This window comes from Leptonychotes weddellii, chromosome X, assembly GCF_054177405.1.
Source record: "Leptonychotes weddellii isolate Sample4059 chromosome X, ASM5417740v2, whole genome shotgun sequence".
Taxonomy (NCBI): Eukaryota; Metazoa; Chordata; class Mammalia; order Carnivora; family Phocidae; genus Leptonychotes; species Leptonychotes weddellii.
Genome location: NC_138385.1, coordinates 73,639,085 through 73,655,597, shown reverse-complemented (window position 1 = coordinate 73,655,597; position 16,513 = coordinate 73,639,085). Strand labels below are relative to the sequence as shown.

The window sequence follows — 16,513 nt, the reverse complement described above, 5'->3', positions numbered from 1 at the left end:
CTGTGGCGGGGGATGGGCTCAGCGGGAATCAGTCTTTGGGGCTTTTGTTCTCTGGTGCCTTTCCCTGGCGGCTTTCTGCGTCTCTTCCGCAAGTCAGAGCAGAAGAGACCGTTTCCAACCCTCTGCCTCAGAGCAGAGAGACCGCAGTCTGTTCTTCAGTGAGCCCTCCAGGCCACACCGTCTCCGTTTCTGTCCCTGCTGCTATAAACTGCAGCGTCCTGGGTTGTGCGCCCCTCCACAGTGCTCCCAGTCCTGCCTCCAGGTCGGGACACCTCTCTGCCCTTTGTGCTTCTAAAACCGCCAGCCGCTCCCAGTTCACGCGCGCGCGACTCCGCCGCTTGGGGTTCCGTCCCAGGGACTGCAGTTCGCGTGCGCGCGACTCCACTGCTCGCAGCTCAGTTGTTCCACCCCGGGGGTTGCAGTTCACCGGGGCGACCCCGGCGCACCGGGTTTCCGTCTCGGAGGCTGCAGTTCGTGTGCGCGCAACCGTCGCTTGGGTTTCTGTCTGGGCGGCTGCGGTTCGCGTGCGCGCGACCCTGCCGGTCTGGTTTTCCACCCCGGGGGCTGCCCTAAAGTCCTTTCCCGAAGCTACTGGTCTGCGAGTCTGTGCCCCGATCGCAGCGCGGGAGGCTGTCACTCACCGGCGGTGTCGGATCCCCATGGCCAGGCTCCCTCCCGCCGCCGTTTATCCTCCGATATCTGCCCGCAGAATCACGGCTCTCTGCTTCGTACCTCAAAACCAACTGCCGGCGATATTCTGTTTGTAGAGATCCAGATCTTCTTACATCTCAGGCTGGTTTCGTGGGTGCTCAGAGTGGTCTGGTAGATATCCAGCTCAATTCTGGGGACCAGTTTAAATAGGGTCCCCTACTCCTCCGCCATCTTTCCCCTCTCCTCTTGACAGAAAGTTATTAAGTGTGGGGAGGAAAACTTGGGGTGAGGGACCAGCTGGAGCAATTATTTTGTGGCAAGCGAGTTCAGAGTATGAAAGGGAAAAAGACTGTTCTGGTGTATCTTGAATGTCTATGTCATTTACCTCTAATAACCTGATGTCTTAATTTTATTAAAGTTCTTTATAAATCTTAGTCTTCTAGAAGGATCCAGAAAGAACTAGGTTTTGGGTACTCTTTTGACCTTAACTCTGTTTGAGAGTTTGGATTTTTAATTTTATCCTGAGGGTGTGCAGTTATAGTGAAATGTGAAGTACTCTTGTCTTTTGTTATACAGATTTAGGCACTAATAGTCATCAGAGTTAGGAAATATTTCCAGGGGAATCCTGGTTGGAGATGAAAAACTGGGGGAAAGGGCATGGCAGGAAATAAAGCTGGGCAAGTTGGGAATTTAAATTGTGGGGAGGCATTTTAAAACCAGATTTCGGTGTTTGAACCCATACTAATTTAGCATTGGAGCAAGAGAATGACATGATCAGATTTGTTTCCCAAGAAGAAAAAGCTTAAGACTGTGGAGATGGGTGAAAATGGAAGGAATGGAAGAAGCTAGGATTGGGAGGCTATAGGGATAAGCCAGGTGAATTGATAAGGTTTTTCTGGATCGTAGGATTAGCAATGGAGAAAATGATGTAATAGAAATACTTAGAAGGTAACATTAACAGAGAGTTGATTATATGGGGAGTAGAATATAGGTTAAAGTCTAAAGTAATCAAAGATTTATTCGCACTGGGGTGGGGGGTGGGGGTGGTGGTGGTGGAAAACATGGCCAGTTTTTAGTTCTAGCAAAGAAAGAGGTTTATTGCCAGTTTAGTCTAGTTCTCTCCACACCTCTCAGCAGGGCACTTTCTGCCTTCCCTAAGAGAAAGCATTTTGTATTGCAAAAGCCTCCATTGCTTATTCGTTCTCATGTCCAGAGAATTTGTCCCATGCCCATTGCAGAAAGCCCCAGCTGGCAAGAATGGATAAGGGCTTCAGATAACCTTATCATTTTTTTGTGTCTGTCTACCGACCAGAAGTGGCCTAGGAGAAACTCAGGATTCATCCCTATGTATTTTTGTTTCACTTGGTTCTCAGATATACAAAGGCTAGGAATCCAGTGTGGTAGGAGCATCCACACACATTTCTAATATTTTTATCTATATTTTCAATTGAAGTCAGACTTACCAGAGGCAAACAATTATTCAGTTCCCTTTGAAGGGCTTGATAGTATCTTAGAAGGATCTGTTAAATTCCCCTTATAGTAATTACTAGAATCACAAATAGCTTCCCTGTGTCCTGAGGCATTTGGCAGTCATTTGTGATAATGATCCCCATCCAGTTTTATTTTAGTTTTTCCCCAAACTAAAGGACCTTTATCTCTTTATATGGATAACTCCAAAGTTAAACACATCCATAGTCTTATAGACATGTTTCTACTTTGACAAGAAATGTAAATTACAACCTTCTCTAACCCATTGATCTTCTCTGGAGTTAAGCGTTGAATGTGCTGAAAGTTCATCAATGGAATGTCACTCACCAATCCTCTAGAGAAAGGTAGCTCTCCTAGAGAATGAGAAAGAGAAAATTACCAACAAAGGCTATTATTGATTAACCAGGTCAAGTCAAATCCCCCAACCTGCCATCATCCTAAAAATGTGAAGAGGAAATACTCTTGACTTCATGTGTGAGCAAGAATCATCAAAATCATCAAATTGGCTCCAGAGTCCTTTAACCTGATAGCCTTTGTCAACACCCTTGCTTTAGGGTATGACAAGATAATTCTAAGCTTATCTCGCACTTTTTGCCCCAGAGCTAAAATTAAACACTTTTCCAAAATGTCTTTTTCAAAAACCCTTGTTCCTTTTAATGAGAAATGATATTTAGAGAACACAATTCCAGTAGCAGAAACACTCACTGCTATTAGATTGGACATTCTTTCTGCCTTTTTTGGACAGAGTGAGGAAGAACCATATGAACCATGTGGTTTTGAGCCCTATGAAACTGCATTTTCTATAAATCTAAAATGATAGAATATCAGCAGTCTCATGTAGATTGACCTAACATTTTTTTTAAGTAGGCTCCACATCCAATGTAGGGCTTGAACTCATGACCCCGAGATCAAGAGTTGCACACTCTATCAACTGAGCCAGCCAGGCACCCCTTGACCTAACATTTTTAAGATAAAATACATTATAAGTTCATCCAACTCAAATTGGATTTTATAGGGCTTTTATTTCAGGGAAGGGAAATGGGTAGAAATATAGATGAAATAAAGTTGTCCATATATCAATAATTGTTGAAGTCAGGCAATAGGTACATGAAAGGTTATAAGCTTCTCTTTTGAGTATGCTGGACAACTTCCAAAATATAAATTTTCAAAGAAGACTTTAATGATGAGACCAGTAATGTTAGTAAGTGATGCTGAAGGTGCATATAAAGGCTTTGAATAAAAGCGTTTCATGAAATGGGAGCAGAAAAAAAATTGTAAAGAGAGCATTATATTTATACATAATGTTAGTTAAGATGTGTCTATGTATCAAAATTAATACAGAGAGCATTAGAGAATTTTGAAAATGGCATCTATATGATAGATGATAGATACAAAGATGATAGATGATAGATAGATAGATATATGATAGATAGATAGATATCATGATCACAAATCTTTTAAGCAGAACCTTTTCCTTAAGGCCCCAAAAGTCTTCTATTAGGTAGTCACTGCTTACTGCATTCAGAAGAGTATTTATGACTTTAATTGAAACAAGACTTAACATGTATTTATGGAACATCTTTGATGCATACATCCATGTGCTGAGCTCACTGGATGTGATATTAATTCATTGATTTATATTTATTTAAAAGGTTTATAAAATAAGATTACTAAGATCAAGGTGAGAAGGAGAGGAAGAAAAAAAAAAAAAGAACAGAAATAATTTTGGAAAATCAATCCAGGATGAGCTTAATGGAAAATTACATATTACAAACTCCTAAGCTGTTGCTCTATGTGGGTTTCAATTAAAAACAATTTTTAAAATTTGAATATAGTCAACACACAATGTTACATTAGTTTCAGGTATACAACATAGTGATTCAACTGCTCTATATGGGTTTCACATTTATTTTTAAGCTTTCTAAGTCATGAAAATGAAAAAGTCAAACTTGATCAGCTTCACGGCTCAGGGTCGACCACAAAATAAAGCCAAGCCAAATTCTATGGAGAAGTACAGCAATTCCTGGTATTAAAAAAAAAAAAAGATTCTGAAGATACAACTCTTCTCATGCAAAGCTAAAAAATTTCAGTCCTACCGGGATGCCTGGGTGGTTTAGTCAGTTAAGCGTCCGACTCTTGGTCTCAGCTCAGGGTTTTATCTCAGGGTCATGAGTTTAAGCCCCATATTGGGCTCCATGCTGGGCGTGGAGCCTACTTAAAAAAAAAAAAATTCAGGCTAATCAAAGGAGGTCTGCAAAGAATAAGAAGGTGGCCTTTTCATTTGTCGACATTTTCTAGATTAGAAAACCAAGAGGTGATATCTAGCAAAAGAAAACAATCTGCCATTGGCCAAGTTAAACCTGAGGTGATGTATCCTTGTAAATATATAGAAATACTAAGGAGGGGAAAAAAACTGCCACATCTCAGGGGAACTGCTACAAGGAACTGAGAATCTGTGCGAGAATGACTCTTTTCTCTGTCACTGAGGAATGAGATTGTTTTGTCCCTGAAAAACTGAACTGGTTCTGTCTCTCGGGGCCCTTATGGGCTCTTGGTGAATCTGCAGTTCTCTCCTTTCTGAATCCAGTAATTTCTGCTTCGAGCTTCTCATTCCTTCCGGGCTTTGGCTTTACGTGGTTCTAGCTAACTGATTCACTTGAGGGGGATCAAATAACTGTGGAAGGGGAGAGGGGTGTGGGAGGAGAGGTATGGTTTCTAGAGGAAGAGGTGGCAATGGGCTGGCAATTGCTCCAAAACTTTTTACCATGCATCACCATTCCCAAATTATATGTGTTTAAAATTTTGACCTCCAACTGAAATCCAACTCCAGAGTTTGTGTGGAATCCAGGGAAACCAGAAACTCATTTAGAGGGCCAGAATAAACTGGGGAATATGAACAAAGGGAAGAACAATATTTCTTCTGAGTTTTGGCTTGCTGGCATAGCAAACACATTTGTTGATAAAAGACGTTTTTCAATAAAATGCCAAAAGTAATAAATGGGAAACTCTTCCCAGTGAATCTATTAAGTAACTTTAGCAGTCAAGGGCAGGCAATTTAAGGGATATTTCTCATGAGTCCTAAACTTCAAGAAAAAACAAAACAAAACAAAACAAAAAACCCTACCTTATATAAGGTCAAGATATAAAAACTGACCCAGGCAGTTCGGGAGGAACTGTCCTTTAATGAATATGCTCACCATGTTATAGAAGGAATTTCCTTCTATGAAAGCTTCGACTCTAATTTTTCCCCCAGCAATTACATTTTATTTGAATTGAGAAATGCTTCCTTTTATAAGACCATGTGAAAGGTCTATCTGTTCCATAATAGAAGTCAGTGTGTACCACTCATATGATATGGTTAACATCCACTAAGTAGTTAGTTCAGTTAATGACAAAAACAATTTGATCCCTATCAAAATGATGATCCATTTCACTGATGGCCATTTTCTTTGGTGTGGGACCAACACACATAAAATGAATATTTCACCAACCAACAATTAACTTCGGGAAAACAGGAAATGTAAAGGTTAGAACCGGACCTATGTGCCTCCTGATGTGATACAATAAAAAGTTTATAGCACACATATGGTGAATTCTTGCAACAAAATATTTAACTCGAAAATCATCAGACCTGGAGATTTTATTTCTAGTTTTCATGAAATATGGAGGATAGGAGAACAAATTAATCAAATCACCATGAGAAAACATTCTTCCAGAAGATGGAACATTCTAAGGATAAGTGGCCTGGTAGTTTTTTTACAAGTCAGTGTCATGGAAAAAGAGAGTGTGACAGCTGTTGTAGATTAAAAGACTTTAGAGATTCCCACAAATAAATACAATGTGTAATCCTTGTTTAAACACACCAGCTGTAGAAGACATTTTGGGGACAACTGGAAAAAAATGTGACTATAGACCATGTATTAGATGGTACTAGAAAATAATAATTAGTTTTTGTTAAGTGCAATAATGATATTATGGTTATGTAGGAGCAAGTCATCTTTGGAGATGTAAACAAGCCTTTTGGAATGAAATATCATGAAATCTGTCATTTATTTTAAAATGCTTCAGTCAAAAAACAATGAAGGAATATGGCAAAGTAAATCATGGACTAGACTGTGGATATATGGGTTCATTATACTATTTTCTCTAAGTTTTAAAGTTTTCAGAATAAACAACTTTTTAAAAGAATCCAAAATTTTATAAGCTATTAAATCCTAGTGAGAAAATCAGGAGCAGATAAACAAGAAAAAACTGGGATCAGATAAATGAAGAAACTATCAGCTGCATTTTGATTCTCTCTGACAGCGAATCCATAATCTTGCACATTGTTGAGCGAGCTCAAAAGAACTCAAAGATGAAAGGTGAAAGATGGCAGATAGCCTAAAATCCTTTGCAAAAGTTAATGTGCTGTAAACAGAAAAATGTTATCCTTCTGTTTACTGAAACATCTGAGCATGCCATTGGTGATTTTACGATCTGAAAATAAGTGAGCATTTTTGAGAGTAATTCTGGTTGAATTCATGAAATTCCTATTTATCCAATGCAAGAAGCCTTCTGAGACTTGAGTTCAAGGTGTTTATATCCTGTTATTGTCATAGATTTCAGGTCAGGGGCTTTGTTCACCTGATGGCAGTTTGACGGAATTGCTCATTTTATGTCCATGTAATTGGAAAGGAGGTCATTTGGATATTGTCTTGTGGGATATGACCTTGATTCAACAGTGGCCTCCATGTAGGCTCTCCCAGAGGCCACAGAACAGAAGGGCTCATGGACCAAATTAAGATGTGCAAATCACACAGTTTATTAAAACAATTGAAAGCACACAATGAGAAACAAGGGGAAAGAGGTGGGGTAGGTTCACATCCTTAGAACAGGGTACAGTGGAAGAAGGACCACACTACTTGAATCTTGGGTTAGGCAATGGTCCTGTCCCTGTCCCTGTCTCTGTCTCTCGATCTCTCTGTCTCTCTCTCTCTACTGCAACAGTCTTCCCCATTGATAGTATGGTTATGAGATCAGAACTGAAGTTCAGCAAGGTAGACCACAGACAGAAGGGGGCCCCCAGGCTAATAGCAGACACTTCTTCTGTCAGAGAGACACAGGGTAAAGTGTGCCTGGCTACAGCCATAGCTCACCAGTAAGTCTGCTGAATAGTCATGGGTTTCATCTGCATTTTCTGGATTATCTGCCTCTGGCAGGGCCAGAATGGAACTGTACTCACTAATGGATGGGTGGCTTAGGAAAATGACATAGCTGTCAGCTATTTGTAATGATTATGACTTGGTCTTTCCCTTTCTATCTCTCAGTAGACTCTTCATTTTTTCCATCATACATTGCATTTATTCTATCTTTAACATACAGGTTACCAAATGACTATATATTTAACACATCTTCGGAATTCTTTCAAGTGAGTTACTTACTCATTATCTGTATTTAACCACAGCCATGAGGTTTGCTACTATCTTTAAGCTACTCGCTTTATTATAACAGAGTAGTCATCAGGGAAATGCAAATTAAAACCACAATGAGATACCACTTTACACATGTCAGAATGGCTAAAATCAGAAACACAAGAAATAACAAGTGTTGGCGAGGATGTGGAGAAAAAGAAACCTAAGCCTCTGCTTTCCATACTGGTGAACACTTTGTGCATATAGAGTAGGTCACATTTATCATTTTCTTGAGTAATATTTGTCATCTGACAGTGATGACAATGATGGCAATGATATCCTACATTGAACCAAACTGTACTGGTAAGTGAGTTAACTACATCTGCTGATGCCCAAAGTAACCACATAAGGTCAACTACAGAGAAGGTACTAGTGCCATTTTACAGACAAGGATATAATCAGGAGAAGTGAAATGACATGTCCTCGTTTCAGACCACTGACTGGACCACATCCTTACAAATCATTTTCTTTATTACAAGGGGAGCTAACTCACAGCTGTTTCTGTTTCCCTTTAACACATTCATTTTTTGGCTCCAATTGCACATTTACCAAACAAACTTCCAATCTAGAACTTTATTTCCAGTTTGGGTGCTCAGGGTAGGCAGATCATTCTAGAGAGTAGAATATTATCTAGCCAAATATGGTTTTCAGCCAATATTACTACACTGACTCCTGATAAACTGTAAGTGCAATGGATACAGGAATCAAATCTGTTGGATTACTATTTTATCCTCAGCGCCTGGCACCATGGAGGGTGCATTGTGAGTATTAAAAGGACACTTTGTGGAATGAATGAATGAGTGAATGAATGAATAGATGAACTAATCAGTAAAAAAGAAAAAAAACCTGAGGTGAAAGGCTGGAATTTCTACTTTTAAATGTACCCAGCAAACCCATATCAAACCCATAACTAATTTAGAAACTAAACTATTCCATAGTGAGATGTCTGATATTTTCTTTCCCTTGGGCTCTGGCTCCCTTTCCACTATCTGCTGGATGAAGAGGATCCCTTGTAGCCATCCTGGTACCCAGAGGTGGCTATTTCTGTCAGGGACTAACATGTCCTGCCATGACCTGACAGGCCAAGTGATGAGTGACACCTGGTGTCATGAATACCAAGAAGCTCCTGAGACTGACGTGCACCAAAGACCCAAGGTGCTCCATGCCAAGGGGAAGAAAACATCTTAGTCTCTATTTAGAATCTTAACCTTTCTGCATAGCTACCCAAGTTGTCTGGATATACCCCAGTGACATAAAAAATTCAGGGATAAAGCTGATTCACTTTCCACATTCCCTAGGATACATGGTGTGGCTGGATCAGGATATAGATTTCATTTTAAAAAATGCCATGCTGTCCTCAAAATCCCTCCACTGACTGACAAAGCTTGTCAGAGATCTGAGTCTTCTCTTTGGCAAAAATTTTCTCCCAGGAGTCTCCAAATTCTCTCATACAAATGGACTTCAGGCACCTCGTGCCTCCAGTTCTTAAGACTAAATCTTGGCAGTGAATATAGCAAAGGCCCTCTCTCCTTACTCCTTCCTCTCCTCTCTCCCACCCCCAAACACCCCACTCAGAACAATCATTTGCGAACTTCGTTCATACTTTTGATTACTGATCAGCAGCAAAAGACAGCTAACAACAACAACAAAAAATGCTGGCGGGAGTGTAAATTATTACAACTGCTTCAAAAACTGTCTGGAAATATATCCTCAAGAGCAACATTTGCATACTCTATGACCCAGCAATTCCATTCATAGGTATACGGAGAAAAGAAATGCATATACACGTATTTATTAGAAGACATATGTGAGCATATTATAATGCTATCTGTAATATGTCCAAAGAATAAACTACCCAAATGTCTTTCAACAGTAAAGTAGAAAACCCAACTGTGGTATGTTCAAATGATAGAATATTATGTAGCAATGAGAAGGAATCATTTACAACTATGCACAAAAATATGGATGATTCTCACAAACTGTTGAGTGGAAGAAGCCAGACACAAAAAGAGTATATAGTGTATTATTCCATTTACATAAAGGTCAAAAACAGACGAAACTATTCTCTGTGGTTAGAAATTAGGATAGTAGGTACCCTTGTGGGGAGGGTAGTGACTGGAAGTAACACTTCCAGTCCCTTTGAGGCTTCTGGAATTCTGGTAATATTCTCTTGCTTTATCTGGGTGCCTTCATGCAGGTGTGGTTCGGTCTGCAAAAATATGAGGATGTACATTATGATTTATGAATTTTTGTATATATAATGTACTTCAATAAAAAGTTTGAAAAGATAAAAGAAAGCCAAAACAAAAAGAAATTTTATTCTCAATGAGAAAATATGGCAATGGATATGCCATAGGGCGAACAATAAATAACACTGAAATGGACGGAAGCGAAAAAAGTGAGAGCCATAACTTTTTATTTTAAAGATGAGGTGCAATATCTTCTACCTTGATAAATGATAAAATACCTCTTCCACCCCTCCTTATTTGGTACTTCCTTCTCTCCTCTCTATTTATATTGGGTGTGAATTTTGTATCAACCATATGAGAATGCATTTTTATCAACATCGCTCCAAACAAAGGATGCTAGTAGTGGTTTTCAAACACACACTTCCACACATACAAGCACAAAACAAGGGAAAATACACAAAATCAAGGTTCTACTATAACTGCTTATTTGTTAGTCGCTCATTTTTTTTTAAGATTTTATTTATTTATTTGAGAGAGAGAGAATGAGAGAGAGCAAGCACATGAGAGGGGGGAGGGTCAGAGGGAGAAGCAGACCCCCCGCCGAGCAGGGAGCCCGATGCGGGACTTGATCCCGGGACTCCAGGATCATGACCTGAGCCGAAGGCAGTCGCTCAACCAACTGAGCCACCCAGGCGCCCCAGTCGCTCATTTTTTCTGCTAGAAAAAGAAATGGTGATTGCCCAGCCTCCCTGAGCATTTATTTGTCCCCTTTCCAGAAGGGAAGAATCGAAATGCTAAATCACTCTATGTATAAGACATCAGTGTTCTCATAAGGAGCAGGAAATAGAACATGAAGTGGAATGACATTTTCTTTCTTTGTGTTTACTTTGCTGCTTTGCCTGATTAATTTCCTAATAAGAAGAGGAGGGGATGGAAGGGGCACAGCTGATGTAGAAAGGATTAATCGGTCCCAGAATATTCAGGATTCCAGTGTGCTCAAGCTTACTATACCAGCTTACGAAGAATAAGACAATTTCGCCAAGACTTCTGCATGGAAGATTAGAATACCCAAGTGTAACCCAAAGAAGTCAAAGATAGGGCTGGTGCAGCTGAAAGGATTTTCTGAGTTTCCTAGTATTGACATGCTTTATTTAATACCAAAATTATAAACTCTTAATCTTGAAAGGACCTTAGAGGAAACCGTCCGAGTGGCCATATTATACTGTAGAAGAAACAAAAGTTTTCCTCAGTGCTGAAATCTTCTTTTAGGAGAAGGTGCCACTTAAAAAAAATAATGTCAAAATCTTCATGCAAACTTTACCTATGTGGCATATAGATCCATGCAAGCTTTCCCAAAATCAATGATATATTACTGTATTTGTCTTGGGCAAATATCAGCAGTTATAGTCCACAGACTAAAATAGACTAAGTTATTAGCCTGACCCCAACCATAAATAAATTCAGGTTCCTAGAGATAAAAGGTAGATACAACTAAATGCGGTACAGCCCCCAAACCCTTCTGTTCTGGAAGTTTCCAGGTGACTGAAGGAAGAGAGATTGTAAATGTATGTTTGTGTCCAGGGAACATGGCCATCTGCTAGCGTTTCGCTAGTCTTATTGAACAGGTTGGCTAATGACACTCTCTTTCTCTTCAAAAGACTTTCCCCTCAAAAGCCATTTCTTTTCTTCTAGAAAAGTTGAGTGATTTCAGTGTGCCTCACTGGACAAACCACTTTGGTGGATCGATCTAACAGAATTCTTTTCAGCCAGAGCAGTGCCTTTTGTAGCTGACTCTTCTGATGGGCCCTATTTTTAGTCTCAACCTTAAATGTGGGCCACTGTTCTCTGCCTTTGTTGAAAAAGGCAGAAACCACCATTGAAACAGATTACGGGCTTGGCACCTCAAGTACTGACTATTATTTATTTAGAAGTCAACCAACTTATCTTTTGTGAGGAGGTAGAATATGGGGCAAAATGTGTGGGACTTGAAGTCAGAGGATTGAGTTTGAGACCTGGCGGGGATGCTTATTGCCTGGTGGAGAAAACTCCACCTCCTCAAAATGTCAGCTTCTTTCAGTGTAAATGAGGAACGTTAGAAATAACTCCCAACAGCACAGAGTGTTTGTAAAGATTCAATTATAACTGTATGGAAAACTTTGTAAATATGAAATATAAGTTATAGATAAAGTGGTTGAGTAGACACTTTTGTTGCCCTGCCCCATATATCCCTTCAACTCACACGTCACAGTGCATGTGCTGTTGCTCCTGACCATGGACCCATCTCAGGCACCGGAGGCTTCCTGCTTCTCTGCCTCAGAACTTTCCCTAGTGCCATGGGAGTTCGTGTAGGCATACGGGGATGCAACTGGGAATTGCAGGAAGGTAATGCTGCTCAGGCCAACCCTCAACCAACTGGTGGTAGGAGTGGGTAAAGAAATGCCCCCAGCCTCCCCCTCCCTCTGTGAGAAGATTCTAGAGTGTCTTTTGTATAGTTTCCCAGAGCATCCTAAGCAGGACTGAGCTCCCAGTTGCCTACTACAGTAACCTGTTCTTTAATATGCCCTCTATTGGCTTTTCTCCTTCCTTGTCTCAAGTCTTCCACTTTCTCACTTACATGGCCTCATAACACCTCCCAGTAAAATCCATGACCCAGGCCCTTATCTCAGGATCCGCTTTAGGTGTGGGAGAGGGCAAATTAAGAGAGTGGTGGTGGCTCTTGAATGTGCCTGGGTGAAGTAACTCATCCACACCCTCACTCGCAACCTCTCTAAACAAAAGGGAATATCGTTCCCAGGGAGCCTCAGGTGCTTGAGATGGACCCATGCTTTTCCTATGTGTGGGTGAAGGGTATGCTGCTGTTCAGGGTAGTTTGAAGGCTCAAGGCCCCATTTCAGCACCTGAGGTGATTACAGAATCTGTAATCTGCAGATTCTGTAACTGACTGCAGCAAGTCTTGAGACCAACTGCAAAAATTCACAAATAAGGAAAGAGATTTACGATGACTCTCACTCATTCTGTTGAATGTTTTAAATGCACTTTTGGGGGCAGATTATTCATCTATTGTCCCCATTTTATATTTGTGCTAATTAATGACTCATGTATTCAATTATTGTGCCTATTCAATGAATAGTATAGAGCGTTGCCTAAGTTTCAGACACAAACCTAGGCACCCAGGATGCATTGGTACAAAGACCGCACACATGGACCATGTTCTCATATTCTCATGGAACTTAGATTCTCTTAGGACAGACAGGCAATAAGCGACCTATCAGGTAATCTACTTTTTAATTATAATTATGATAAGTGCCATGAAGGAGAATATCTAAATTTGACTGGGCTCCTGAACTTTTAGACACCAAACACGATGCAGACCGACAAAAGACAGAAGTACTGCTGCATTCTTAGCCTTCTTCAAGTGGTTACCATACCCTTTACCTGTATAGTTTGATTTCCCACTTCGTGGAACAGTGGAAGAATATAGCACTGCATGTTTCTATTTTGTTACTCTCAACGGCACAATGGCTGTCCATGCTATTAACTAGTTCCACAGAAGCTTTTACTGCTGCCCATAGTGGCGGAATGAATTATCGACAGGGTTAATCTTCTCCCAAATAATTTAGCCCTTTTGCAATTTACAGCAGTAAGTTTCACCAGTGTGTATTTACTACAAAAACCTCCCCTTCTGGCATTCATAAAAGCTGTAGGAGACCTATGTTACCTTGTCCTGTCACCCTATATAGTGCTAAATATAATAGCAATGGTTTAAAGTCATAAAACAGAGTGAGGAAGACTGGTGAGACTCAAATATAATTAATTTACTGCAATTCTAGTTTAGGTGAAAATTTATTGCTAAATCGCCTTTTTAAGAGCTGCTTTGGTTATTTAATATTGATCTCAAAATGATTAAGAAGTGGAATGCTATTGATCTTTAAACAACAACAAAAAAGTCCTCGTAATGAGAGTAAGAACCGGATTGCAAAAATTTTAGGTCATAGAAGAAGATTTTAATGGTCTCTATTAGCTCCTAGAGTTGAATTTGCAAGCTCTATCGTTCTTTTGCTTAGGTTGGAAATTCTAACAAGGTGAAAAGTCCAGTCTGTTAACTGTGGAATGAAAGACATGCGTATAAATGGTGATATCTTTAAAAAGCATGTAATAGAGCTGGACTTGACCATGACCACCAGCGACTGAGATAGAAAATTACTAACTCATCACTAAATCTTAGAAAACTACCCGGGGGTGGGGAGGGGAGGCATATAATGACTCTTCTTTGTCCATGATTCCTGAATTATTTTTGGTCATGCCCGTGTCCTGATATTCCTTGAGCTAGAGTGACCCGTAGAGTCCTTCTTGCTGCTTTAAAGCCATTTCATATTCCTTGGGGGAAATGTCAAAGAACTCATGATATTTTGTTGGTTTGTGCTAAAGAAATAAACTTTCTAAGTAACTGAAATTTATTCCATTAATAAAGCAATGAATTCATTTTTCTAAAAATGCCCTTGCCTTTCTCTCCCCAAAGAAGGAGGTTTTTCAGGCTCGTTTCTGGCTCCTCTGCTCTATTTCAAATAAAGGTCCTCTTCATTAGGAGCATGTTTTTATAACATTTTAAAGATCTCTATTTGTCTATTTCCCTTATGAAAGCCTCTTCATTCCATGACTAAGGACTCTGAATGGGCTATTGTGTTTTATTTTTATTTTTACCTTATATAAATGTTGGGTTCACTCTTTGGGAACTAGCATGTGAATATTTTTCTCTTCTTCATTCTTATCCACAATCATCCATTCTTCTAGCTGTCTTTCAGGGTCATTTTTTTTTTTTTAACGTCCCAGTGCTAGCCAAGTACACAAATTCTTATCCTTGCCTGGACCTTTAACTCATAACAAATTCCACAACCACCCTCACAGTGAAAATAAAGAAACTTAGACAAAAACCAGTTGCATCGTCTTATAATTCAATCTCTGTTCCTTTGTCTGACCTCTATGCTACCTGCTGAATTCCAGAAACATTTTTTTTTCAAAGCAGCCATTGATTTAAAACAAATCTTTCTTTGCCTCACTCTCCTAGATTTCAATACCAGTGGTAAACTGTGGAAATTCAGTTTAAATTTAATATTTTCACCTTTCCTGAGTTACCCCTTCTCCATACAGATATATACGCTAATGTACCATCTATATTTACCTTGCTTTATGAAGCTGGAAGACTATAAATAAGGTGAAGATGGCAGCTGAGAAAACAAAGTGTCACAGGGAAATGGCAATTTTATAATCTTAATTTTACTCAGGTAATACTGAAGATCTGAATTAAAGCTTTACCTTTCACCGAGATAACAGTATTTACATTTATGTATTTGAGCCATGTGTTGTATTAGCTATGAAGAGTTTGAAGCAGAAAAGGAAGAGAGGTCTACCAAAGGCTTTGTTTCCTCTCCGCAGAGGATTTGGTAATGAAACTGGCCATACTCAGTGTTCCAGTTTCAAAGGACATTTGCACTTGTTAATTAACATTTCATCACCAGGCTTTATCATTCTGGCCGTCTATCCGTTACCAATTCAAAAGGGTGCTTTTTGCTTTCTGAAGGATTTGATTCTTAAATTGGAAAGCAAAGTGCATTTGGCTTTATTCAAAAATATTTGAAGAGGTACTTTATTATTTGAGCATTCATACCTTATTTTTATCTATCTTTCTGTTATTTATACTTATTAGCAAATTCCTGCTGCTCTAAATCCCAGCTGTATTCACATGCTCAATATAATTTCATTCATATTATGTTCAATAAATATTAGTCTAAAATTACAATAACAATAATGATGAATACAATTCTAAGTGACTGCCAACCTATTAGTAAACATTTCGCTTCTGTAATATTCCCTTCTTCAGGTCTCTTTTTTTTCAATACCATGGGCCACAGTATGGGCTATCTAAAACCTTTCCAACCTGGCATGGCATTACACATTTTACTAAGTGGATTCTGATTTAAAGGACATCCTGATAAAGATTGCAGATGAGAGGAATCATTCACAAAAACAGGAGATTATTTAAATGAATGTTATGATTAGAAAGTACATTGATAAGGACATCAGAATTTGAGAGAGAGGAGATTAACAAAACCTACAAAATAAATGTCATCCATTTAAAGAGCAGGAAGCTTTATTTTGATTTCAGTGATTATTAAAAGAGTTGGAAGAGAAGAAACCTAAGAAATCTTCATCTTCATCCTATTGCTTCTCAAGAGCAGGAGAAATCAGCAGTATCTGAGGTCCGCGGTGGGAAGAGACAACATTCAACATTCTCTGAAGCTGCTATTCCCAAGACCAGTTAACCAGGGGGCCTACAGGTCGGTGGACCTCTCTGAGGTGGGCATCACTAATACCTTCACCAAAAAGTTTTGCTCCAGATCACTCTCACTCTTGCTGACAGTTCCGCCTTCTTTCCCGTAGAACTATTCTTTTTTGTCTGTATGTTTCGCTCAAATAAAATGGTTTACTCCATAGGAAGATATGTTGCCTAGGACTCATCATCCATGGGAATGGCAGTGATGCCCTTTTCTTGGAAACTCAGACAGATGGTCTTGAATTCCTGAGAATAATATCCTCCTCTTCTTGTGTGTGTGTGTGTGTGTGTGCACGCATGTGCACACGCACGTGCGCATGCACACACACTTGAGAACACATGTGTGAAACCACAATGACCTCAGGACAGATGGGGGGAGGGCAGCTAGAATGTGTGAGAGGGGA

The 16,513-nt window shown here is 39.6% G+C and overlaps 1 long non-coding RNA gene across 1 annotated transcript in view; it reads right to left on the bottom strand.

Annotated features, from left to right (window-relative positions):
* The window catches only part of LOC145717866 (uncharacterized), a 483,779-nt gene that overhangs the window by 30,912 nt on the left and 436,354 nt on the right, over positions 1 to 16,513 (bottom strand). The window contains exon 10 of the long non-coding RNA XR_014141354.1: positions 2,402 to 2,492. This is a non-coding gene — a long non-coding RNA (uncharacterized LOC145717866). The remainder of the gene's footprint in view (positions 1 to 2,401; positions 2,493 to 16,513) is intronic.